Genomic DNA, 26240 nt, shown 5'->3' on the forward strand with positions numbered 1-26240 from the left:
TCGCCACAGCGGATCATCTCTTTCCATTTCTTCCTATCCTCTGCATCTTGCTCTGTCACACCAACCGCCTGCATGTCCTCTCTCACCACGTCCATAAACCTTATCTTAGGCCTTCCTCTTTTCCTCTTACCTGGCAGCTCCATCCTTAGCATCTTTTTCCCAATATACCCATCATCCCTCCTCAGCACATGTCCAAACCAACGCAATCTCGTCTCTCTTGCTTTGTCTCCAAACTGTCCAACATGAGCTGACCCTCTAATGTACTGATTCCTAATCCTATCCATCCTAGTCACACCGAGTGCAAATCTTAACATCATTAACTCTGCCACATCCAGCTCTGACTCCTGCCTTTTTGTCAATGCCACTGTCTCCAACCCATATAACATAGCTGGTCTCACTACCCTCTTGTAGACCTTCCCTTTCACTCTTACTGGTACCCATCTGTCACAAATCGCTCCTGACACTCTTCTCCACCCATTCCACCCTGCCTGTACTCTCTTCTTCACCTCTCTTCCACATTCACCATTACTCTGAACTGTTGATCCCAAGTACTTAAACTCGTCCACCTTTACCAACTCTACTCCCTGCATCCTCACCATTCCTCTACCCTCCCTCTCATTTACACACATATATTCTGTCTTAGCCCTGCTGACCTTCATTCCTCTGCTCTCTAGAGCATATCTCCACCGCTCCAGAGTCTCCTCAACCTGATTCCTACTCTCACTACAGATCACAATGTCATCTGCAAACATCATAGTCCACGGGGCCTCCTGTCTGATCTCATCTGTCAACCTGTCCATCACCACTGCAAATAAGAAAGGACTCAGAGCTGATCCTTGATGTAATCCCACCTCCACCTTAAATGGATCTGTCACTCCCACTGCAGTCCTCACCACTGTCACACTACCCTCGTACATATCCTGTACCACTCTTACATACTTCTAGTATAGATAGTATAGATAGGATGAGACTCCTTTTTCTGCACTAACAAAAATCATTTCAACCTCAAAGTGGATGATACAGTGGACAGACTCTAGCGGGGGCCAGAGACACCGGACACATCTGCAGAGCCTATGTGGTTACACTATGCACTGCTGAGTAGTTTGTGTGCTTGTCGCCTAATTGTCAGTACTCTGGAGGGTGGAAGTCTTGCAACCATCTGAGTCATGTCCAGAATTTCTCCTATAAATGTCAATGTTTGAGCAGGGTCCAAATGTGTCTTCTCGTAATTTATGGTTAGACTAGCTCTGTACAGATTTCAATAACAGAGTCTCTTGCTCTTATAAAGTAGATGCCTGGTGGGGTGGAAATAAGCCAGTCGTCCAAATAGGGAAATACGTGGAATCCTTGTTGTCTCAGGTGAGCCACTATCACTGCCATGCATTTGGTGAACACTCTGGGGGCGGTAGTGAGACCAAAGAGCAGCACTCTGAACTGGTAATAACTGACTCCAAGCAGGAAGAGTAGATGCCTTCTGGACTGCCTGTCCATCTTTATATGGTAGTACTCATCCTGAAGGTTTATGGAGCACATCCAATCATCCTGTTCCAAAAAAGGAAGTATGGACTGCACAGTGATCATCTGGAACTTGTGGTGTCGAACTGGCTTGTCTAATCTAATGAGATCCAGAACTGGTCTCCAGTCTACTGTTTTCCTTGGAACTAAAAAGAACCTTGAGCAAATTCTGAATCCTCTTTGGTCTGGGGAGATCTCTTGGATGACTTTTTATCCAGCAGTTTTTAAATTTGAATGACTGCTTGATCCCTTTTACTAAGTGGAACATCCTGGATTTTTCTGTTTGGGGGAGCTGGTGGGAAAGAGGGATTAGATAACCTCTGGATATTATCCTCTGCACCCATATATTGATGGTTATTTTTAGCCAGGCTCTCCAGTGTAGGGAATAGTCTATCCCCAACTGCCTATATAGGTGTGCAACCAGGCCTCCTTTTCAGGAGTGCTGGAAGGGTTTCCCAAAGAAAGGCTCTCTGGACCCTTGGTTCTGTGGGCCTCCTCTGCTGCGAGGGTGGCATCTTCCAGAATTGTTCCCCCCTCTGCACATCGAGGAACTCTATCCACTTATGTCCTGGTAAAACCCTTGGGATTTTTTTAACCACATTTTACCACCAACAACTCTCTGACCTTTAGGGCAAGGTCTTTGAGGAGCGGAAAAATGTATGCCTATGTCAGAAAGGGTCTTACCCTCCTTTTCACACCTGGATAATGTATCTTTGACCTTGGGACCAAAAAGGGATGTGCCATCAAATGAAGTGTCGACAAATGAAGACTTAAAAGGCTCTGCAAAGTCGCACAGGTGCATCCAGGCATACCGCCTCATAGATATGCCAGAACTCGCCTCATTACTCATTCCTTTGGCTGCACGCGAGATGAGTCTCATGGAAGAGTTAGCTACAGAATGTAGGGTTACCAGTGGGGAAGCAACCTTTTCACGTATTCCCTCAGCTACGGCTCCCTCAAGGGTATCTGATAGCTCCTTGATCAGATCCCTTTATAACCTGTTGAAGTGGGAAAGGTAATTCAGTGATTGTAAGGCAAATGTTGCTGAAGAAAAGACTCACTTTCCACTTTTATCCATCGTCCTAGAATCCTTATTAGAAAATAGTGGAACTCTCCCTCTGATAGTTCCTTTTTATTAGCTGCTGCCACAGCCCTGGCATCTACTGTAACCCCTTTTGTCCAAAAAGTCTTGTCAGCTGGAGCAGTAATTATCTTGTTTGCTCTCGGGGGGGTTGGCTTGATGGAATTTGGGCTCTCCCACGCCTGCTGAGAGATCAATTCTATGAGCTCATTGGAGGGCAGAGTGACCCAGGAGGTAGGCAGTCAGGACCCAAAGGCCATCAGGTACACTGACTCCTCAGGGAAAGGATTACTGGACTGCCAGCCACCTCTCTGTTTTAAAATCTCCAAGATGTCCCCAAAAGAGGCATCCTCAGGAGATGACCGTGGAGATCCTTCTCCATCATCGACATCAGTGTCTTCAGTAGTTGACTCCTTGGGGGAGTATAAATGCTTCCTCTTGCAGGTCCTCTTCCAAGGAAGCTCCTCAGTGGGATACTCTGGGGAGGTGTCAGAAGAGCCAGGGGTACCTCAACGGGTATCCTGGGGCCTAAGGTCCCACTGTCCCTAAGGAAAGTCCTGATCAGAAGGTGTGCGCGGGGGGAAAGATGGGGCTAAGGATCCAAGGGGGGTGGTGGCTTCCTAGTTGTAGAGGCAGCTATAGCCCTCTCCAGAGCCCCAAAGGCTGACTGCTCCTAAGTGGAGAGGGACTCCGGCTCCTCCAAGGCATGCCTGCAGGACAGAGACCTCCACAGCTACAAAGACAGCTCGCCTGGGGTTAAAGTCAGCACAGAGCTCACCTGCGCATAAGCTTCTGAGTGCATAGTCTGCTCTGAAGGTCTGGGAGTTTAACGCACTCGTGGTCCACCAGGTTCACTATGGCCCTGAGAGCTCTCAGGCTCTGAAAAAAACAGAGAGCAAAGGTCCAGCCCAAAGAAAAAGAAATCCTCAGATCTGAGCTGGAAATCACTGGGTGTGTTGGATCTGATAACTTTGAGACTTGTCCTGAAGTTGGAGGAGGAACCAGAGGTGAGTGGACAGACCTTGGACCATATGGGTTGAAGCACAGGGGGACTTAGTAATGCCCTATGCCCACACAATCTTTTGGACCATGCATTCCACATCTTCTTCTGTAAACCTTCTGGTAGAATAGGATCAGGACAATGAAGGAGACTTTGACCTGCTAAGAAAAGGAGACTGTACCCTCAAAGGCACAGGATATATAGATGGGGAGTGCTGAGTTCTTGGCAGGGAGACAATGGGCTTAAAAGGACTGGAGGCCAGATCTGACCGCAATGGCTCTGATCTACTGTTACTTGAGAAACTTGGAGCCAAAGAAGACAGAAACGAGAAAGAAAGAAAAAAAGAAGTTCTCAGCACCGAAGGCTCTGATCGAGCTACTGTATCAGCAGATTTGGAAGTTTTTGGTCTCGGCTCCAAGGAATCTGTTGGAGCCAAGGAAGGTCTCTTCTTCCCTCTATCTGAACTTTTGGAAGAATAAGCAGGGCTCAAATGAGCTGATTTAGATTTCACCACAGATTTAGAGTCACTACCAGAAATGGCCTCACCAAAAGATGAAGGCTACATGCCCCTCAAAATAAGCTTATTTATATATACATATATATATATATATATATATATATATATATATATGGGATCGGTACTAATCCCCGAAGGAACTTTTAACCGAAGACCAAACAGCCGGGCATACTTCCGCGAAAGTGCTTTTTACCAAAAAGCACTTTCGTGGACATATGCCTGCAGCTAGAGAGAGTCATGGGGGAATGACTGTTGCGGAGATCGTACTATGGTGCGGATAAGGGAATATTCCCTTTTCCTCACTATAGTGCGATCTCGGAGTGAGAATATTAAAGTGGGGGGGTGTGGGGGATGCAGGGGGGCTTGCAACTTAACGAAAGTGCTTTTTCGGTGAAAGAGCTTTCGTTAAAGTGTGTTTGATGATTATGGATTCTTTCGTTCAATAATCCTAGATCTACATATATATATATATATATATATATACACACACACACACACACACACCTTTGTGGTCCATTTTAAGCCTAGCCAGTTACCCCATCTGACAATCAAACCCTGTACCTTGTGTTTGTAAGGTAAACACCTTAACCATTATGCCAACCTCCCACCCCCTAGGTAATATATTTATCTCCACACTCTGGTAAGGAGGGTATGGCTACTGAAACTGATCAATTTGAACATTTACTGGTTTGGTAAGTTTGCCTACAGAACTCTATTATGTTCACCATCAGATCACTATTGCAGTAGCCTATGCTATTCATGAAGACTGCCATACAGAAAACCTATAGGGAGGAAGATGAAGCTTAAGAATCCAGGAGTCGAAGAATTGTACTAGCAAAGCCCCTTTTGGAGGACCACGTTGCTGCCTCTAAAATATGTCTAGAGTTCACCCCTTTCCAGAAAGCCACATAAGAAACCAATACCTGGTAAAGTGGGACATAATTCTTCGTGGAAGAGGCCTGTTAGAAAATAAAAGAAAATGGCATGAGGCAATCATCTCTAAATTTTCTATTTTGACACTGGTTGCCCTTTTTTTCTCATCTTCACAGGAGATAAAACTGATCAGCTTTCCTGAAGGATTTAGCTCTGTCCAGACATTATGTGAACTACCTATGGACATCCAGAGTACTAAGGATTCTTTCTCTCTTAATTTTAGGTTCAGAAAAAAAACAGGGAGAGTTAAGAGACTGGCTAAAGTCAACTATGATACCATTTTTGATATAAAAGGAAGATTTGTTCTCTAAAGAAACCACATCCTTGTAAAAAAAAAAGTGGTAGGGTTAGCTCACTATATGAACTTGAAACTCAGATTTCTTTCTTGCAGAAGTAAAAAGTCTTCCATGTTATGAATCTCAATCAGCATGATAAGCTAATTGAAATGAAGAAAAGTTAGCTTTTCAAACACAAAATCCCAAGAAGGAACAACTTATTTTTTAGGTGGACAGACATGTAAAACCTCTTTCAAAATAAGTACAGTTGTGTACACTTAACATAAATGTAGATGTTCGAGTGTATTCACTGTTGCAGTCATCACATTTGGGTTATCTGCTTGCAGTAACCCTCAGTCGGCCTGATTATCAAAGTCTTGGGTCCTGCGTTGGTTGCCGTCTCATCTTCCGTGACTTCAGGTAGTCAGGGGTATAAAGCATGCAGCCGACGCCATTACATCAGTTTTCTTGCCCCAGATGTCAGATGCCCCCCTAATGGAAAGCAATTAAATATATATATATATATATATATATATATATATATATATATATATATATAAGGTTATACCTCCAACAAAAAAGCAAATACACCAAAAAGCTTTTACGCATAGTAAAGGAGAATAGCGGTACAGCCAAAAGAAGTCAGGGGGCTGGAGTGAGGGTAACCAGGACTGCAACAGTGAATACACTCGAACATCTACATTTATGGTAAGTGTACACAACTGTACTATGTTCTTCGTACTTCACTGTTGCAGTCATCACATTTGGGTAGCTTCTCAAAGCTAAGGATGGGAGGAGGAATTTAGATAGCATTAGGACCAGCTATAAGTCCCTGCAAGACTGCAGTGGCAAAGCCAGCTCTGGATTTAGAGAAAATTGGCAAATGGTAATGCTTGGTGAAAGTATGTACAGTACTCCAGGTAGCAGCTTCTAGTATGTCCCTGGTAGGGATACCTCTGAGAAAGGCTGTAGAGGTAGATGCAGCCCTGGTTGAATGTGGTCTAATCCCCTGTGGAATAGGTTTTCCATGGTGCTTATAGCAGAAATGAATGCAATGGCCTATCCATTTAGAAATGGTTTGATTTGAAATAGCCTTCCTCTCTGCCCCTGCAGCAAATGCCACCAGCAGTTGTTCAGATTTCCTTTGAGGTTTAGTCCTGTTCAAGTAAAATCTAAGTTGTCTATGCACAACTAAGGAGTGCAGTATCCGTTCCCCTTTGTTCTGCTGGTTAGAAAAGAAGGTTAGCAAATGAATGGACTGATTAAGAGCCACACTGGATACTATCTTGGACATGAAGGAGGGATTGGTCCTGAGAGACACCCTGTCCGCATGAAAGATGATGAAAGGTTCCACTGCCATAAGAGCCTGTAATTCAGATACCCTTCTTGCTGAAGTGATTGTTAAAAGAAAGGCTGTTTTCCAGGAAAGGAATTTTAACTCTGCACTTGCAGTTGACTCAAAAGGAGGTAGAGTGAATTTTTCCAATACAAAGTTAAGGTCCCAGGCTGGAGATGGGGTGCTCCTGGGTGGTCTTAAGTTTTTGGCCTCTCTGAGGAACTGCTTGAGCAGTGGATGAGAGAAGAAGGGTGGTTCTGTGTTGTAATGAGCTGAAATGGCTGAGGCATGAATTTTGATGGAGGAAAAAGAAAGGCCCTTGTGAAGCATCTCAGTTAAGTATTGAAGAATCTGAGGTAAATTGGGTGCTGCTGTGCCCATCCCTTGAGTTTGATTCCAGACACAGAATCTTTTCCATTTTTCAGCATAAAATTTTCTAGTACTAGGCCTCCTTGCCTCCAAAATGACATCCAACACTTGCTTACTGAGGGATGGTAACAGACAGATTAGGTAATTAGCCAGGCTGCCAGGTTCAGGGTTTCAAGCTGTGGGTGCAGAATCTGGCCCTTTTGCTGTCAGAGCAGGGTAGGGGTCTGAGGCAGGTGCCATGGAGCCAGCAGTAACACACTGCGCAAAAGGGGGTACCAGTGTTGGCGTGGCCAGTTTGGTGCAATCAGTATCGTCCTTGGTTTGTTCTGTTTGATCTTTAGTAGTAGTTTGGGGAGGAGAGGCAGAGGAGGAAAGGCATAAACTGATAGATTTTTCCAGCCGAAGGACAGGGCATCTACTTTCCAAGCTTGTTTGTGGGGAGTCCTTGTGCAGAATTTGTCCAATTGGTAGTTCTGGGGAGAGGCAAACAGGTCTACATCCAGGCTCCCCCATTTGTTTACCAACATGTTGAAAGTTTTTGGTTCCAGTTTCCACTCATGTGGGTCCATGAGATTTCTGCTTAGTTTATCTGCCAGTGTATTTAGTTTTCCTGGCAGGAACTGAGCCTGTAGATGCACTTGGTAGCTCAAGGCTGTGTTCCACAGAGCCATGGCTAGTCTGCAGATGGGGTATAAATGGGTACCCCCCTGCTTGTTTATGTACCACATAACAGTGGTGTTGTCCGTCTTTACCATTAATTGTCCTGGAAGAATGTGGTCCTTGAAGGCTGTCAGAGCATTCTGTACAGCTAACATTTCTTTTTGATTGATATGCAGGTGCATTTGACTTGGGTTCCATTTGTCCTGAATGCACTTCCCTGCCAGGTGAGCCCCCCATGCATAGTCTGATGCGTCTGTTGTTAGGGTTTGGGCGGCAGGGCATAGAGTGAATGGTAGTCCCTTGTTTTGGTGGCAGGCCTCTGCCCACCAAAGCAACTCTAACTGTAGGCAAGGTATGATAGGAATCATTGCTTCTAGATCCTGAGAATGTTGACACCATAGGCCTTTTAGATACCACTGTAGTTTCCTCATATGCAGTCTTGCATATGGAATTAGTAGAATGTAGGAGGTCATGAACCCCAAGGCTTGCAGTATTTGCCTTGCAGATAGCAGGGTTTTTGTGGCCATTAGTTTGAAGTAAGTTGTCAAATGAATTTGTTTCTCTGGCGTGAGGAAAACCATCTGGGAAGTTGTGTTCAAGCTTGCTGCTAGGAATATAATTTGTTGACAGGGCACAAGACGTGATTTCTTTTCATTTATGGTGTACCCCAGACAAGTTAGCACCCTTTGTACAAATGCCAGATGATTGAAAAGCATATCCTGGCTTTCTGCCTGAATTAGACAATCGTCCAGGTATGGGTATATTTGAATATTTCTTTGCCTGTAAAATGCAACAACTGGAGCTAGGCACTTTGTGAATACCATGGGCGCAGTAGATAAGCCAAAGGGCAATGCAGAGAACTGATAGTGCATGTAGCCTGCTTTGAAACGTAGGTATCTTCTGCAAGATCCCTTGATTGGGATGTGCAGGTAGGCTTCCTTTAAATCTAGTTTTGCCAACAAGGCATCCTTGCCTAGCATAGGAAGCAACTGAAGAGTTTGGGATCACCAAAAAGGTGATTAGGATAGAAAGGTCCAGGATAGGACGCCATGAGTTATCTTTTCTGGGTACCAGGAAAAGTCTTGAGTAGAAACCTTGTCCCTTTTCCTCTTCTGGTACAGTCTGAATAGCCCTTATGCTTAAGAGACAGAGTACTTGCTTTTGAGCCTCTGCCCACTGATTTGGGGGTAGATCTGGCCAAACGTTTGGGGTTGGTAACGTGTGGAAATGAAATCTGTATCCTTGGGAAACTATCTTTAAAACCCATTTGTCCTAGGTAATGAGTTCCCAGTTTTTTGCCTGCAGAGCAATCTTTCCCCCCTAAAGGAGCAGTCAGTTGAGAAGTGCTTGGAAGTTTTAAAGTTAAGTCATTGAGACAGCTTACTATAGGGGGGAGTCTTACTACTCCCTGATTTGGAAGTGGGAGCCCCCCACTGCTTAGTCCTGTGCGTACCCTGGAACTGAAGCCTGGGTGTTCTGCTGGTTCTGGGTTTGGACTGAGAAGGCCTGGAAGAGGCAGGAAAGGACCAATTCTTAGAGGGCCAATGCCTACTAAATCTTGGAGGCTGTACCTGTAGGAAATCTTTAACAGTTTGCATAGATTTAGCTTTTTCCTCCATCTTTTTAAGTACTTCTTCTTCTTTGTTGCCAAACAGGTGGTCCTGATTTAAGGGAGCATCCAGCAATTTAGCTTTAACATGATCTGGCAAGGATTGCTCCTTAAGCCATGCATGCCTTCTAAGTACAGACCCAGTGACAGCAGCCCTGTAAGATGCCTCTAGTGAATCAAAACCACATTGCAAAGAATGTTTTCCAACTTGTTCAGCAAAATGCACTAAATCCTGTAAATCCTTATTTTCAGCACAGTCAGGAATCAACATCATTTTCTGTTTAAGCAATCCAATAATATGCTGCTGATACTTTAACATATGAAACTGGCAGTTTAAGGCCCTAATGGCCAAGGTTGCAGAAGTGTATACCTTCTTACCCCATCTATCCAGCGCCCTGGAATCTCTATCAGAGGGAGTAGGATTTTTGGCAGTAGTAGCCTTAATGTCCTTGGGTCCCTGTGAAATGGTCTCAGGATCCGCAGTAGGATTTTTAAAGAGGAACTTGTTAGAGTCAGGGACCCTGTAATATCTATCAGGTTTTCTGGGAGCAGGAGGTAAAGAATCAGGGGCCAAGCTAGATTCCGAAAAGGCATCATCAACAATGTCTAGTACAGGAGGGATAGCTGAAGGCTTGTGTTGGGGCAGGAGTAAGAAATCCCTAAGCCTCTTTTTAGAATCAGAGTAATCCTGGCTTTCCCAGCGAAAATGCTCCCTAAGAGTATGCAAGGTTTCACCAAAAGAGAAATCCTCTGGGGGGGAAGCAGAGGGAATAGAGTCCTCTGCATCAGAATCCTCATAGGTAGAGAAGAGTAATTCCTGGTCATCAGAGAAAACAGAAATTTCAGAATCCTGATCAGAAATATCATAAGCAAATTCAATCCTAGGTCTCTTAGAGGGGGAAGGTTGGCTTCCTCACAAAGTAATAAGGTCTTCAGCCATTCTTCTCATTTGTTTTTTAGGCATAGAGGCCTGACCATGTAGTCTGGGCGTCGGTTTTCTAGGCATGGTTCGAGTTTTAGGCCTTGAAGAAGAAGATGGCATCGGTTTAATATGCAAGTCAGTAGGCCTGAATACACCCTCAGAAGCCGGTGCCTGCACAACGGCTCCGGACCCATCCAAGGTAGAGACATCCACAGGTTCCACAGTTGAAGCATCTTGCGGCATACCAGACTCTGAATGGGTCTCAGCAGACCGAATCTGAAGTAGTGGGTATCAGGGGCTGCGAAAGTGCCTCACTGAGTACCGGCGAACTGGTGACTAGCCTAGGAGAATCATCGTCAGCAGCTTTGGACCTAGGCGGCTTGTCTCTCTCTTTATCTTTGCATTTTTTTTGGAATGTCGGTAGTCGGGTGGCTTACCGAAGACATATCTGGATAATTGAACCAAGTACCAAAATATTTAGAAACGTAAATATACCGACGATGAATAGTTTGTTGCCTTAATAAGGCACAAAACCGACAGCAAGATACGTCGTGGTCAGGGCCTATGCAAGGAATGCAGTATGAATGAAAATCTTTATGAGGTATTTGCTTTCCAGAAGAAATACAATTATTGACTTTTATTGACATTGGTTTACAGCAAGAAAAAGTTTCCCCAATGGGGTACTTAGCTTTAGTTGAAGACTTCGGTTCTGAAACTCGAAAACGAAAATTTCAGGAGGCGGCCGATCGGCACTTGCGAACTGCTTCTGCTTTGGGCACCACACGGCAAGAAAGATTGATGTAATGGCGTCGGCTGCATGCTTTACACCCCTGACTACCTGATGTCACGGAAGATGAGACAGCAACTGATGCAGGACCCAAGACTTTGATAATCAGGCCGACTGAGGGCTACTGAAAGCAGATAACCCAAATGTGATGCCTGCAACAGTGAAACACGAAGAACATCTGCTTGACTTCAGGACAGGAAGGAGTGGGAGTCCAAGGGCACAGACAAGCAGAAATGGCTGACAGATGCACCTTGATAGTCGAGTACAAAAGGCCATAGTGCAATAACTCTCACAAATAACCAACAACCGGTGGCAATCAGGCCTTAAAAGGGTCTGTGGTTCTTGAACTCTAACCGAGCAGAAAACCTTTTCCACATACACATGCATGATTTCCTAGAATTCCTTTTCGTCTTCTTCAGTACCTGCTGCAAGCCCTCAGAAAAACAGTGCTTAAAACGTATCAAAACTCTATTATCCAGGCAATCAAATGAAGAGTTTTAAGTTGGGGCATATCAATAACCCCTGCTTTATCTGAATAAATCCAGTCTGTGTGGAAGCTTGTGGTATTTGCTCTTGGCCAGTTTCAAAAAAAAAAAGAACCACTGTTGCCACTGCCAACAGAGCCACCACCACAATCTTTGGGAGTCTTTCTGGATCCTTAGTAGAATTTTGGAAATCACTGCAAAGAATGTAAAAACAAAGAGGAGCATTCCAGTCCATGGGAATGAAATGCATCCATTTTCCAGGCCTGTTTGCAAAGAATCTTGGAGCAGAATTTCTTTAACTTTTGAAAGAAGGCAAACCGAGCTGTTTGAATTGTTCCCCACAGATGGGCCAATTCCTGGAAGAACCCTCGGTGCAGCTTCCATTCACAAATGTTTTGCTGTGATGGAATGTATAAAGCATGAAGAGTCAAACTAAGCCGATATGCTACCTTCCAGACTTTTCACTCTTTTTCATACAGCCCTCCCCACTCAAACGTCTGAAGCATCTGCTGTAACTGACTGAAAAGGAGGCAAAAGGGAGAAGGAAGAAGGGAAGACCTGGATTTTGAAATAAGTGGTCCACCCACCATAGAACCTCCCTTCTTATAAACCAGGTATTATGACCCAAAAAGATAAAGAATGTTAACAATAATTCCATACTGACCTAAGGTACCACTGAATTGCCCTATCTATCCCAAAATCCTTAGAATTCTTTTGGTAGATACCAGAGTTTAACTGGGAAAAACTCATGAAATTAATTTGGTACATATCTGCTTTTTCTGGAGGAAGAGAAGCTCTTCTCAAGGCAGAATCTAGCAGACATCCCAGGAAAACTGTTCTGTGAGAAGGGATGAGAGAAGAGTTTTGTAGGTTCAGCTGAAACCCCATACTGAGAAGGAGTTTCTAAAACCTTGCCAAGGACTCCTGACAACTGCAAACAGTCTGCGAATATAAGCCAACTGTCCAAATAGTGAATGCCCTGAAGTCTACAATAAGCAATTACTGGTGCCGCAATACTTTTGGAGTAGTAGTTAGTTCAAAAAGGTAAGACAGAGAACTGATAGTGCAAGCCAGAGACAGAAAACCTTAAGAATGCCTGAAAAGTTTGCCTAAGGGAATGTAAGGGGAGGCATCTTTTAAGTCTAGCTTCATCCTGAAGGTTAGTGAAGGGATAAGACGTAATAGGGTTTGAAGTGAATACACTTTGAATTTTGGAGCCTTGACAAAAAGACTGAGAAAAGCTAGGTCTATCTTAGGTTTCCAAGTTCCCACTTTCTTTGGTACCAGAACGATCACTGAATAAAACGTTTTGCCCGTCTGACTGGAAGCCACTATTTCTATGACACCCTGAAATGACATCTACTGCAGAACTGGAAAAAACTGAGATATTTTGGTTGTCTGGGCAAGTAGGAAGAGACTTCATTGCCAACTGTAACCCTTTTGAATGGCTTTCAAAATTCATTTGTCTAAAATAATCTGGTGCCAACCGTGCCTCTATGGAAGGTTAAAACTCAAGGAGGGGAAGAGATTGACAGGGTAGGAGGGAGAAGGGAGTCTGAAGAGGCAGATAGTCATAATGACTTTTAGGAGAGTCCTTGACTTTGCCAAGTTTTCCTTTTCTTTTTTTGGACCTTCATGCCATTCCTCCTGTCTGCTGGCACCTTGATGCTTATATTGCTTTTTGAAAAAGAAAACTGAGGTGTAAGGAAACATTTTATTAATTTAAAAAAAGAAGGGATGGAATATTGGGTCATTCCTTCAATCAATTTTCCCACCTCATCAAATCTGCTATGTACCTCAGCGGCAGAAGGGCCAAAGAGAACTTCCTTGTCCGGGGGAAGTATTTAAAATCACAGTCTTAACATCTTCTGGAAGGTTTTGAGAACATAACCAAACAAATCTTTACATGACCGTCTCAGTGGCAGCATCTCTGGAAACACTATCAGCAGCATCATCAGAACACTTTCAAGAATTTTTTATAACATAAGAAGCATATAAAATAAAGGCATTCCAATAATTCTTCCCCTCAGAAGGTGTGTGTGTGTGTGTGTGTGTGGGGGGGGGGGGGGGGGGTTAATATTTTCACACTCTCAAAAAACAAAAGCCACAACTTTAAGATGTGAACCTAGCAGTTTAAAATTTGTGAGTGTTGAAGTGGCAGAAGAATAAATCTTCTTTCCAATTCTGTCCAAAGCTTTCCCATCCTTGGGAATGGGATTTACAAATAGTTTTAGATAATGATACCACTACAGGGTTAGAAAACAGATATTTGTAAGTCTGAGATAACTAATATAATCCATCAGACTTTTTAGAGCAGGAGGCTGACTGACAGGCAAACTGCAAGCTGTCAGGAAAACATCCGCTACACTAGATAAAACAGGAGGGACAGCTACAAATTGTGGAGTATCCACATTTAACAAATAATACTATTGCAGAGAAACAGGAATTTCATTTTGTTTCCAGTAAAAAAATCCTCTTTCATTTTAGTTAACACATCAAAACAACATAGATCTTCCAGATAGAAATCTGAAGAAACACTTTCCACAGAATCAGAATCTTCAACTTCTGAAGAAAAACATTCTCCCCTCATTCCTGCTTTTCTGACTGAAAATGAGGATCAGAAAGAGAGGGAATTCTTTCTTTTTCTGCCAGAAGAGGTGTGAAATTTTAAATCCATTCCCCGGCAAATACCATTACGTCCCTCCTGTCCATTGAAATTGATACAGGAGAAGCTGTATTTTTATTTTTTTTTTCCTTTTCCAGACAGAATAACTGAAAAAAAAAAGATCAACTCAAGGCAGGCACACTAACCTGGGGATCAGGCACTTTTCGGGGGGGGGGGGGTTGCACTTGTGAATGCTTGTGTGAACAAACTGTCTAAAGAACTCTTTTTTGGCCTTATTTCTATTTTGTTGTAGAATTTTGTGGGTTAGGAACAGGCTTCTGTGAAAATTAAAACCGTTCTTCATCCAAACAATGTGTCTGAAATCTGCACACACTAGCTTTGGACTACTGGCCAAAACATTAAAAAAAAATCTATTATCTTTTGGACATAGAATTTCCAATGAGTCATACTTGATTTGTAGAAGACATGTTGCTGGAATCTTCTGTTGTTAATGTGTTTGGTACAGCTGTATCAGATATTCAAGAGGTAGTACTAGACATAGAAATTTCTATAATAATTTGATATACTGCTAATGAAATTACAGAATGCACCTGAAAACAATGCTTGCTGGTCTATTTCAGCTTAAAAATGTTGCTTGCTTTGGAGATGCAAGAAATGAACAGGACTGTTATAATTATTCTTGGACAAGTATTTTGTGTGGCACTAGCGAAGCACTATCTAAATGCAAAAAATATTGTTCACGCTTTAGAGTAAACTGAATTTTAAGCCTTTAAAAGGCAAGTTTATGTTGCCAAACTGTATTCCAACCTATTTAAACTAATAAAACCTAATGAAAACCTGCTACATTATTAGAAATGTATTACAACATTCTACTTTATAAAAATTGCATAATAACTGCATATTCTACAGTTTTCCAGCTATGCAAACCTAACACATTATCACATTCAAGTGTATAATTTAAGTTTGCTTGCAGAGTTTATTGCACTTGAGCCCAGGTCCTCTAGTTGGTTTACTGACTGGGGTACCTTCTGTCTGGAGTCAGCATGTCCCCCCAGTGTTTGCATTGTTTTTTCTTTAGCTACTGCAATTTCTTCCCACATCTCCAAAGACAAACCGTAGGCAGACTAGCAGCGTTAACCTGTCCATAAATGTGTGTGTATATGTATGTGTGTGTGTGTGTGTGTTTGTGTATGAGGGGTGGGTGTGTGTAAAGCAGTAGAAAGTCCTGGCAATCTACATCCATTCCTTACTTGCCTAGTAAACTCTGTAGATAAAGATGACTGTTCAGGGGGCCACAAAAGGAGTCAGATGCAACTCAACAGCATAGGACAGATGACTCAGACATTTAATATTAAAAAGCTTTTGAGGGTGGACTTCTGATTTACTTCATTCACTCAAATAGCCCATAAATACACGGCCATACTTTACGGAATCAAGCTTATGACATGCTGACCTTCAAGCAGCTTGAAAAAAAATAGCACTGATTCTGTCCTCATGCAGATATTAAGCCCTCTTTTACAAAGATGTACTCTGAAGCATTACCAAAGAAAGCTTGTTCCCCAAGGATGGCAGCTTCTGTGTAATGTCTATACCCCTTCCCGAGATAGTAAATCTAAATGAAAGATTCCCAGACATATATACCTCCTCCTGAAATACGTGAACAATTCCAAAAACAAATTCTGCCTCCCCATTGTAAGATCCTCTTGTATAATAGAATACAGGAATAATTCCTTCAAGGTTAAGTAGACAAGATCTCTGAAGCAATCAATTTTTCTGAGTTACACCAGGTGTTAGGTCAGCAGGCTGCAGAAAGCTAAATTATAATCAGACAAGGCATCTCATGGATGGGATGAGATCTCATCCCATCCTTGACTTCACTTGAGATGTAACTACACATGGATCTCTCCAATGTTTTTAACTCAAGATGCTATGCTTAAGTCAAAATTGAACATAGCCATCTACTGTAGAAAAATGCTTACCTTCATGATTTATCAATATAGACTGCCCACTAATTACATAACCAAAGTGCGCCTAACAGAGATCCTTGTAGAACACTACAGATCTCTTCAGTCAAACTGGAAAACACTACTGACTCTCATTTACTGAATATTACCTGACATATTTTTGATTCATCTGACTACATACTGGCACTGAGCTCTGAATCTGGAGACGATTCACTAGTGTGGAACAGTGCTAAAGTACTTTGCCATATCATAGTACACTGCATAAATGGTCAGGCCTTCATCTATATCAGCTATGGCCTCATTAAAGGATAAATTCAGGAAAAATGACCCGACGCTGACAAAACCAAACAGATCCTGACCAAAGTCTGGATATACTTTTTGGTCCAAACTAACTGAAGAGGAGGAAATGAGAAGCTGGATGCAATTAAAGCATGATTTGAACTGCAGTTCTGTAACATTTATAATGAGGATGGTTTTGAACACAAAAGTTTGAGAAATGCTTCTTTATGGCTTTATGTACTGAAAATAGGCAAGTACATTTGCCTAATATACTGATGACACAGAAAGAAGAAAGACAGAGAAGTCTTTTACTCAGCTATGCTTATAATGTATTACAATGTAAAGGGGCATCTGAGCACAGACCGTGATCTTCAAATGATTCTATAGTGGGAAGTGGAGACATTTTGGAAAATTAAGTTTTCAAAATAAAGCTAGCTCTCTCTGTAATGAAAGTGGATATGTGTACTAGCATTGTGTCATAACAGTATAATCCACTACTAATACAGCTGGAGTTCTGGGTCTGAAAGAAAGAAAGGAGAGTTAATGCAAATAGCGATTTAGTTGAGCTCTAATAAACTTTTTTTTTTTTTTTGAGGTTGCAGGATCATGCTACATCATGTTACATCATAAACAAGGAAGGATGAAGCCTGACTACAGTCCATGTGACCCGAGCATAACTACCAGTTTGAGCACTAAATGGAACTGGCATGGGGAGGGGGGGGGGGGTGAGGCTTGGCCTGCTTGATGTTCTTTTGGGGAGGATGTGAAGAAAATGTCTGGAGGCACAGTAGGGGCAATGACTTCCCTGCTGGAGAATGCAGAAACATACTCAATGGCGCACTGACTGTTAAAGAGGAGGGGTCAGCCTCAGACATGCATCACTTAAATGCAAACGTGGGAATCTTATACTAATGCCTAATGTCCTTCTTCTGGAAAGCCTATTTGGCCATGTGTGGGGTGTTAGGGCTCAATGCAAGCCCCCTTAATCCACTGATACTTGACTCTCACCCTGATGGAAACAAATGGGCTGCGGGTCTCTTATCTACAGGAGAATAAATGGGTCTACTTGGCTGTCTGGGGGACAGGCTTGATAGTCCAAGTTGACAGAACAAAAAATGAAAATAAATAAGCACAGATAGCTAAGCATAAAGAAACAAACTGACAAAAAAACTCACCTTAATCAGGCAAGTTGGTGCAGAACATTAAAAACATGAATGTAAATGGTCTCTATAGAAAAAGTAAATGGAAGGGAATAGGATGGGGTATTATACATTTTATTTCAGGATAACTGTGACAGATTCCTTGCAACAGGACCCCAGGTTACATGGGGTGCATCACTCAATTCCAACTGAATACAGATGGGGTGTTGCCACTTTGTCAATGTAGGCTGACAGAATGCTCCAAAACTTCAAGCCTGAGAAACTTTGATTACCGTGTCATGAAGGAAGGTCAAACAGCTGGTATTACTGCTTTACAGGATTAGGATATATACTTGTATGGCAATTCAGGTATATGTACTTTGGTTAATGTAAAACTGACTTGACAAAAGTAGATATTTTATTTGGTACTTTAACCATATAGTTTGGTAAGAGGGCAAAGGGTTAGTAGATTACAGACTCTAAAAATGCATCCTAAAGTGAGGAAAACTGAGCCAATGTTATATATGCAGTTAGTTCATTTGTAGCAAACGAAACAAAAATTGTACTGATTTTTGTGGTCCTGAAACGTCAACAATAGACTTCTGCATTAGTACTGTGGATAAGATAGGGATAGTAGAGATGTGGTAGGGTAGGCAGCCTGTTTTTCTGACAATGCGATCTTGATAGTAACTAGGAAGGGAATGTGACAGGATTATTAAAACTGGACAATTTACCTAACGATGCCTTACTTCAGAAAGGCGGCAAGAGCAATGTTCTTATGATATGATGTGGAGAAATTCTTAAGTGGAACAGTGTGACTCGTGGGAAGTTACTATGTGGCATTATATAAAATATATTACACTGAAAAAATCAGTAATGAAAAGCACAGCATTGAAGCAGTTTTATTAATCAAGAAGAGAGGAAAAATTCCAATAAATTACATAATGGACAAGAAATTAAAGAAGCTGTATATGAGGAGAAGGTGAGAGATCTTTTGTTTCCACACTGTTACAATACAGAGAGGTGGCCGAAAACAACTTGTATGTTTTTAAGTTTTGGTTAAAAGACAAACTTCAATAAAAGAGACAGCACAGGTAAGAAAAATAGTACATGGGGCAGATATGCTACAAGCAGTAAGTCATCAACAGAACAGAAAAGTTCAGTTGTGTACATAAACTAATCAAAACAGTAGAAGTTTGAATAATCACTGCTCCAGTTGTCATACATATGGGTTATATCGTGCCAAGAATGTAACAGCCGGCCAGTTTCCAAAGCTTCAGGACACCTTCCACGCATCCAAACCATTAGTCAGTTTGAATTTAGCTGACTAAAAAAAACAGGTTTGAGCACCAAACCCTTCACAGCTTTCATGCCAACAGAAAGAAGGAGGCTGAGCTCTGAAAGGGCAATACTAAAAACAACAAAAAATAGGTGCCCACGCCCTTGGATAAACAATCTACACCCCTGTATAAACAACATACCAAAACCATGGGGAATGGATGGAGGGACCAGCTACTGCAGCAGTGATCATTCAGTGATGGCAAGTTTACTTATACAACTGTACTATGTTCATCATACTAATCACTGTTGCAGTGGCTGGGTAGATTATCATAGCTCAACACATTTGGAAGGGGAAGGGTCCTAGCAAAGTCTGATCTACACATAGAAAGGGAATCAAGCTTGTAATGCCCTGTAAGGTATGTACAGAGGACCAAGTTACTGCTTCTAGAATACTTCCACAATATAACCCTTTCCAAAAAGCCACAGATTATGCCAAGGCCTGGTAGAATGAGCCTTGACCCCACATGGAACAGTTTTGTTGTGTGAGTATAACAAATGGTAACAGCTTTAGACAGCCACCTAGAAATAGTCTGGCTATCCCTTCTTCTTACCCACACAAGAAATGAACAACTGATCTGAAGATCTGAAAGACTTGCACATGGATTCAATAAACTCCATGTAGGCTTTGCACAAAACCTACACAGAGTTTACATGTGTGAGCGTGAAGCACCATGAGCAGCAGCGCTCATTTCATATTCATGCCATGCACCATGTTTAAATGTAAATAAGTGAGGTCTTGTGCCAGCCAGGTAACAGCGTAAGCGAACACAGAAACCACACCTGTCTAAATCAGAACACTGAATATCCAGGGTTTTGCAAGGAATTCCACAATGATCACCAGGGCTTCAAAGATAGCTCTCAATCTCTTAGTGCAAGATATCTGGACAAAAGCCAACATAATGAGGGGACAATGACCCAGAAATAGGGACATAGTTGACAAATTTGCCTACAGAAATGTGCTAAAACAACCACTGGTTAATGTTAAGATACGTGTTCTGAAGGATTTGAAGTCTGAAACTCCAATGTATGTAACTATTGAGTGACATCAGTCCCAAGATCATCTCAGTGATATGGCAGAAAGCCACACATTTGATAAGGAACACATCTGGACATTCTGTGAAAATCTAGACAGTTGAGAGGTATGAAAGTTAAGTATATGGTCCAAACACATTAGAGGACAGTGTATTTACAGTGCAGAGAATTGTGAAATCACATTTCTGGCATTCTGTACTGAAGCTGTGTAAATATTCTGTAAGGGTACATGGACTGCCATGTAAAATAAATACTCAGGGGAAGTGTGTGGTAGGGACACACAGATGAATTGTAGGAACAAACACAGGGAAAGAGGACAGGTGAAAACAACCTAATGTACAACAGATGAGGGCATGTCAATGGAAGACGGTTGTAGCAGCAACACCAATCACATATTAATATGGTACAGTAGGGACAGCATAGTGAAAATGTGTTATTACGTGACTGTCACACAAGGTGATATAACAATGGGGAGGATGTCTGTGTGAGATAATCATCCTTATACCTACTGGTCTGATTATAGGGTGTGATGTCCACATTAAACTTGGGTTGTGAGTTTGTTTTCCTAATGTAAGAAATCCCCCATGTTTTCCTGTCATTACAAGTGTTGTCATGGCTGTGGCAGCAATCTTTGCTGTGTGTCGATACTGTCTGTATTATACTAATATCACAGTTGGAGTCATTGATTGCCTACAATCTGTAGTCCATCAGGCAGCTGTTTGGACCCAGGATGTGTATGTCATCTGTGATTTCCATTACTTAAATAATGGACAGGAAAGGGCCTAGCAGACAGCCCTGATGTATGGACCTGATCAGTGGACCTGAGATATACGTTACTTCACACATGTCAACATATTTAGATGCTATATATGTGATACACTGGTGCCCACTTAGTGATATAGATGTATATGGCCACATATGACAGTGTCAAGTGAATACCTTCAGTGTGGATTTGTGTCAAATGCCTTGGGCTTGTCAGATTCAAAAGGATGATAGTGTTGTCGTTATGCATGCCCTCAATCTCTCTGAGGACATCTAACAGAAGTAACAGACATGATGTAGCAATAGTAGCATTAACAACTCACACATCTCTGTTGCACACAGCTGGGATATCACTAGTGTCCAATTACAAAAGGTCCATGAGGACATGTCGGTCTACCTCACAGATAAGGAGAGTCAGGATGCACCTATACATGCATGGATCAGGTGCTGCCCCCCCTCCAACTCACACGGCTGCATGATGAAAACAACCTTCTACAGCAACATATGTGTGCAGGGTGTGTTGGAGTGTGTATTAAACAGTGTCAGGAAGGTATATCTGATGAGTCATATGATAGGTGATCTGTGATGTTGTCACAGCCCACTGACTCTGTGCAACAGGCCTGGATATAAATAAGATGGTGAATAGTGGCTATCCTCAACTGGTGTAGGGTTTGAACACAATCCCCCATGCAGGGATCATTAAGAAACTCTCCCAACTGGGGATTAAACCTCCTTTCACTAGAAGGGTAACCAGTTGGTTCACTGACAGAACACATACTGTGAAAGTTGGTGAATCAATCTGTACCAGCAGAGATGTCACCAGTGGTGTACCCCAGGGATCTGTGCTTGGCCCTTTCTGTTTGGAATCTATTTCTTGACAGTTCAGGCTAAAGTATACGGCCATTGGCTTACCGTGTTTGCTGATTCCTGCATACTGGGTGCAATCATTGAGTCCACCTATGATGATAACATACTACAGGAGGGACTAACACAGACAAATGACTGATGAAAAAGCCACACATTGTACAAATAAATGCAGAAATGTGTCTTTATTTTGTCCTTCTGAAAAGTGGAATTCCATGCTAATTACAGCATTGACAACAGTTTTGCTATGTTGAAATCCAGTGATGCAAGCACTGGGGACAAATATAGATAGCAACCTGAACTTCGACCACTAACTGTCCACACTGGTATTGAAAGCCTTTGTTGTGCACATTATAAATCATGCCATCATATCCAGATCTTAGGACAGCACTGTACTTGAACCTCATCAGAACGCTAATAGTGTATAATGCTGTCTTTTGCATAGACAGTGGATATAAAAAAGTGTACACACCACTGTTAAAATGCCAGGTTTTTGCGATATAAAAAAATGAGACCACAATAAATCATTTCAAAACTTTTCCCACCTTTAATGTGACCTATAACCTGCACAATTAAAAACAAACAAATCTGTTAGGGGAAAAAATATAAAAAATAAAAAAACGTACAATTAGCTGGTTGCATTAAGTGTGCACACCCTTAAACTAATACTTTGTTGAAGCACCTTTAGATTTAATTACAGCATTCAGTCTTCTTGGGTAGGAGTCTTATCAGCATGGCACATTTTGACTTGGCAATATTTGCCCACTCTTCCTTGCAAAAGTGCTTCAAATCTGTCAGATTGCGAGGGCATCTCTTGTGCACAGCCCTCTTCAGGACACCCCACAGATTTTCTACTGGATTTAGGTCTGGGCTCTGGCTGGGCCATTCCAAAATTAGAAGTTATGTACCTACCATAACGTTCCATGTTAGTTGTCTTCTCTCGCCTTCTTTCTTGCTGGATGGGTTCGGAGCCGACTCGGCACTTGCTTTAGCTCGAGAACTCCTATTACCAGCTCGAGGCGACCCTATATCCCATGATGCAAGGCGGAACTACCTCAGATGTCGTTTGGCAGCTAACTGACCCTGCTAAAGACTATCCTAACATAATTAGGAACCATGGTTCCTAAAAGAAGTCCTCATAACAATGCTCCAGAGGAAGCAATCTAATAGGAACTCTCCAAGATCTGTCCAGGCCAGGGGGAAGGAGGGAGGGACGCAAGAAAGAAGCGAGAAGACAACTAACATGGAACGTTATGGTAGGTACATAACTTCTAAATGTTAAGTTGTCAATCTCGCCTTCATTCTTGCTGGATGGGACCGCGTCCCTAGCACCTGTATCCCGGGTGGCTCAATGGAACAGACTCTTGAGAACTGTGGAACCAAAACTGGCCCTATCTCTGGAGGCCAAATCCAACTAGTAATGAGACACAAAGGTATGAGGCGTGGCCCAAGTAGCTGCTGCACAAATAGTGTCAATGGGAAGTCTATCCTGAAAGGCTACAGAAGTGGATAGACTCCTGGTCGAATGTGCTTTTGGCTTAGAAGATAGTTGTTTGCCCCTGAGAGAGTACACATAGGAAATGGTGGAAGTCAACCACCTAGATAAGGTCACTTTAGAAACTGGAAGACCTAACCTGTTTACTGCATAGGAGACAAACAATTGGTCTGATTTTCTAATTTGTTTAGTCCTATGCAAGTAGTACCTGAGCTGACGATGGACATCCAAAAAGTGCAGCTTCTGTTCAGCTCTGTCAGAATAGTTAGGAAAGAAAACTGGTAGATCTATAGATTGGTTAATATTGGTTTGAGATACAACCTTGGGAAGAAAGGAAGGGTTAGTTCTTAACGAAACCCTATCCTTATGAAAAACCAGATAAGGTGAACGAATACAGAGGGCCTGAATCTCAGAAACTCTTCTTGCAGAAGTAACAGCCAGTAAAAATATAGTTTTCCACGTCAACAACTTCAAAGAACATGTAGCAGACGGTTCGAAAGGAGGTAGAATTAGGTATGCCAACATTAAGTTTAGATCCCATTGTGGAGGAGGATGTTTCACAGGCGGTTTTAGGAGAAAAACTCCTCTCAAAAAGGCCTTGCATAACCTATGAGACATGATGTTATTGTCATGCAAGCCAATATGATACTTGGAAATAGCAGCCAGTTGTACTTTGACTGTAGATGACGAGGATCCTGAATGAAAAACCTCCGCCAGGAAATCCAAAACAGAATGTACAGGAGCAGTAAAAGGATCAATATTTCTGTTGTTTGCCCAAATTGAAAAACGTCGCCACTTGCTAGCATAAATAGTTCTAGTGGACGACTTCAAAGAAGACACTAAAATGTCTCTGACTGAGTCAGAAATCATTGGTAGCCTGGCTAGGGAAGGAAGTGGAGCAACCAAGCAGTGAGGTTGAGAGAATGAATGGCCCGGTGCTGCTGACCCGACTGGTGGATCAAAAGATCCGAACTGGGTCCAGATGCCAGGGCTGCACCAGAAGATGACGATGTAGAGACGGAAACCAAATTTGTCGAGGCCAATATGGAGCAATGAGGATCAATTTGGCTCTCAAAGCGGTGGCTTTCTGAATGACTTGTGGAATCAATGGAAAGGGAGGAAAAGCATAAAGAAGTCCCAGAGGCCAATCCTGGGTTAGAGAGTCTCTCAAGGGTTGGCCTGGAAGGGGAAATAGTGTGAAGTAATCTGGGCACTTGCTGTTTTGAGGGGTAGCGAAAAGATCGCAACAAGGAGTGCCCCACTTCAGAAAAATCTGATCCACTACAGATTGATTGAGAGACCACTCGTGAGGCATCAGAATAGATCTGCTTAGCCTGTCCGCCAATAGGTTGGACCTGCCGGGGATGTGCGTTGCTATCAGAAACCGCTGAGAAGAGATCGCCCATTGCCAAAGTCTGAGAGCTTCTCGACATAACGGATAGGACCTGGTTCCGCCCTGTTTGTTGATGTACCAGACCACGGACATGTTGTCCGTTTGTATTGCAATAGTCCCCGTGGGAAGAAAGTCGTCGAGGGCTTGCAACGTTAAAAGCACTGCTCTCATCTCCAGGACATTTATGTGCAGATGGTATTCTATGGGTTGCCACGTCCCGTGGACCATCCTGCCCTGATAATGCCCCCCCCACCCGATCAGAGAGGCATCCGTGGTGACAGTGGCAACTGGAGGAGGGGGAATAAAGGGTCGGCCCTGATGAAGAAGAGGGGAAGATATCCACCATCGTAGATGAGCCCTGCACGACTGTGTCACCAAGATTTCATGTCTCATAGGAAGATTGTGGTACGACCACTGCGTGAATAACATCCACTGCAGGAGACCCATGTGGAAGCGAGCTAGTGGAAGAAGAACAATGGCCGCAGCCATTAGGCCTAGAACTTTCAAGACAAACCTGGCTTTGATCTTGTTGCTTAGTAACAGAAGCTGAACAAATTTCTGGATGTCCAGAATCCTTTGATCTGTTAGCCTGGCTAACATTTTGTGATATTTAACTCTGCGCCTATAAAGGTGATAGATTGGCAAGGCAGCAGAGAGGATTTTTCGAAATTCCCAGTTTCTTGCAAAGCTGTAGGGTGTAGTCTCTGGACCGAAGAAGCTGATGCTTGGTGGTGGCGGAGAGGAGCCAGTCGTCCAAATAAGGAAACACCTGGAATCCTCGACGTCTCAGGTGAGCTGTGACCACTGCCATGCATTTGGTGAACACTCTGGGGGCTGAAGTGAGGCCAAAGGGCAGTGCTCTGAATTGGTAATGACTGGCTCCCAGCCGAAAGCGGAGAAACCTTCTGGAGCGTCTGTGAATCTTTATGTGATAGTACGCATCCTGAAGGTCTATAGAGCACATCCAGTTGTCCTTGCCCAGAAAGGGCAGAATGGATTGCAGCGTGACCATCCGGAATCTTGCCTTTCTGACAGACTTGTTTAGTCTGCTTAGGTCTAGTATCGGTCTCCAATCTCCCGTCCTTTTGGGGACCAAAAAGAATCTTGAGTAGAAGCCGGATCCTACTTGGTCTGCCGGCACTGTCTGGATGGCTCTTTTTTCCAGGAGTTTTGAAACCTCCTGTCTTGCCAAATCCCTTTGACCGGGTGAGATGTCTGGAAGGGATTGTAGAGGTACGGGAAACCTTTCGAAGGGGATTTTGTAACCCTCGGATATGATCGACTGTACCCACTTCTCTTGGGATAGGGATTGCCAGGCTACTGGGTACAGTGAAATTCTTCCCCCGACTGCCTCCAAGGGTGGACAGTCGGGCAACACCTCAGGGATGCTGAAAGGGCTTTTCAGGAAGAGATTCTCTGTTGCCCTGGTTCTGAGGACCCCCCCTACCTCTAGGGCGGCGTCTGTTATTGTTACCCCCTCTGCCTCTGGGGGTAAACTAACCACGTGTGTCCGGTGTAGCTCCTTGGGCTTTTCAGAACCACATCTTCCCCCCCTTCTGACCCTTGGGATAAGGTCTAGAAGGAGTGGAAAACTGGACTCCAACGGCAGAAAGAGTTTTACCGTCCTGCTCACATCTGGTCAAAGTATCCTTCACCTGAGGTCCGAACAAAGCCGAACCATCAAAGGGGGTGTTGGTGAAGGACGCCTTAAAGGGGTCCGCAAAATTACACAGCCGCATCCAGGCTTGGCGTCTAAGAGCAACACCTGTGCCTGCGGCCCTGCTCGCTCCATCGGCTGCATAAGATATGAGCCGCATGGAGGAGTTAGATATGGAATTCAGGATAGCAAGCTGTGA

This window comes from Protopterus annectens, chromosome 8.part0, assembly GCF_019279795.1.
Source record: "Protopterus annectens isolate FY-2018-M chromosome 8.part0, PAN1.0, whole genome shotgun sequence".
Classification (NCBI taxonomy): domain Eukaryota; kingdom Metazoa; phylum Chordata; order Ceratodontiformes; family Protopteridae; genus Protopterus; species Protopterus annectens.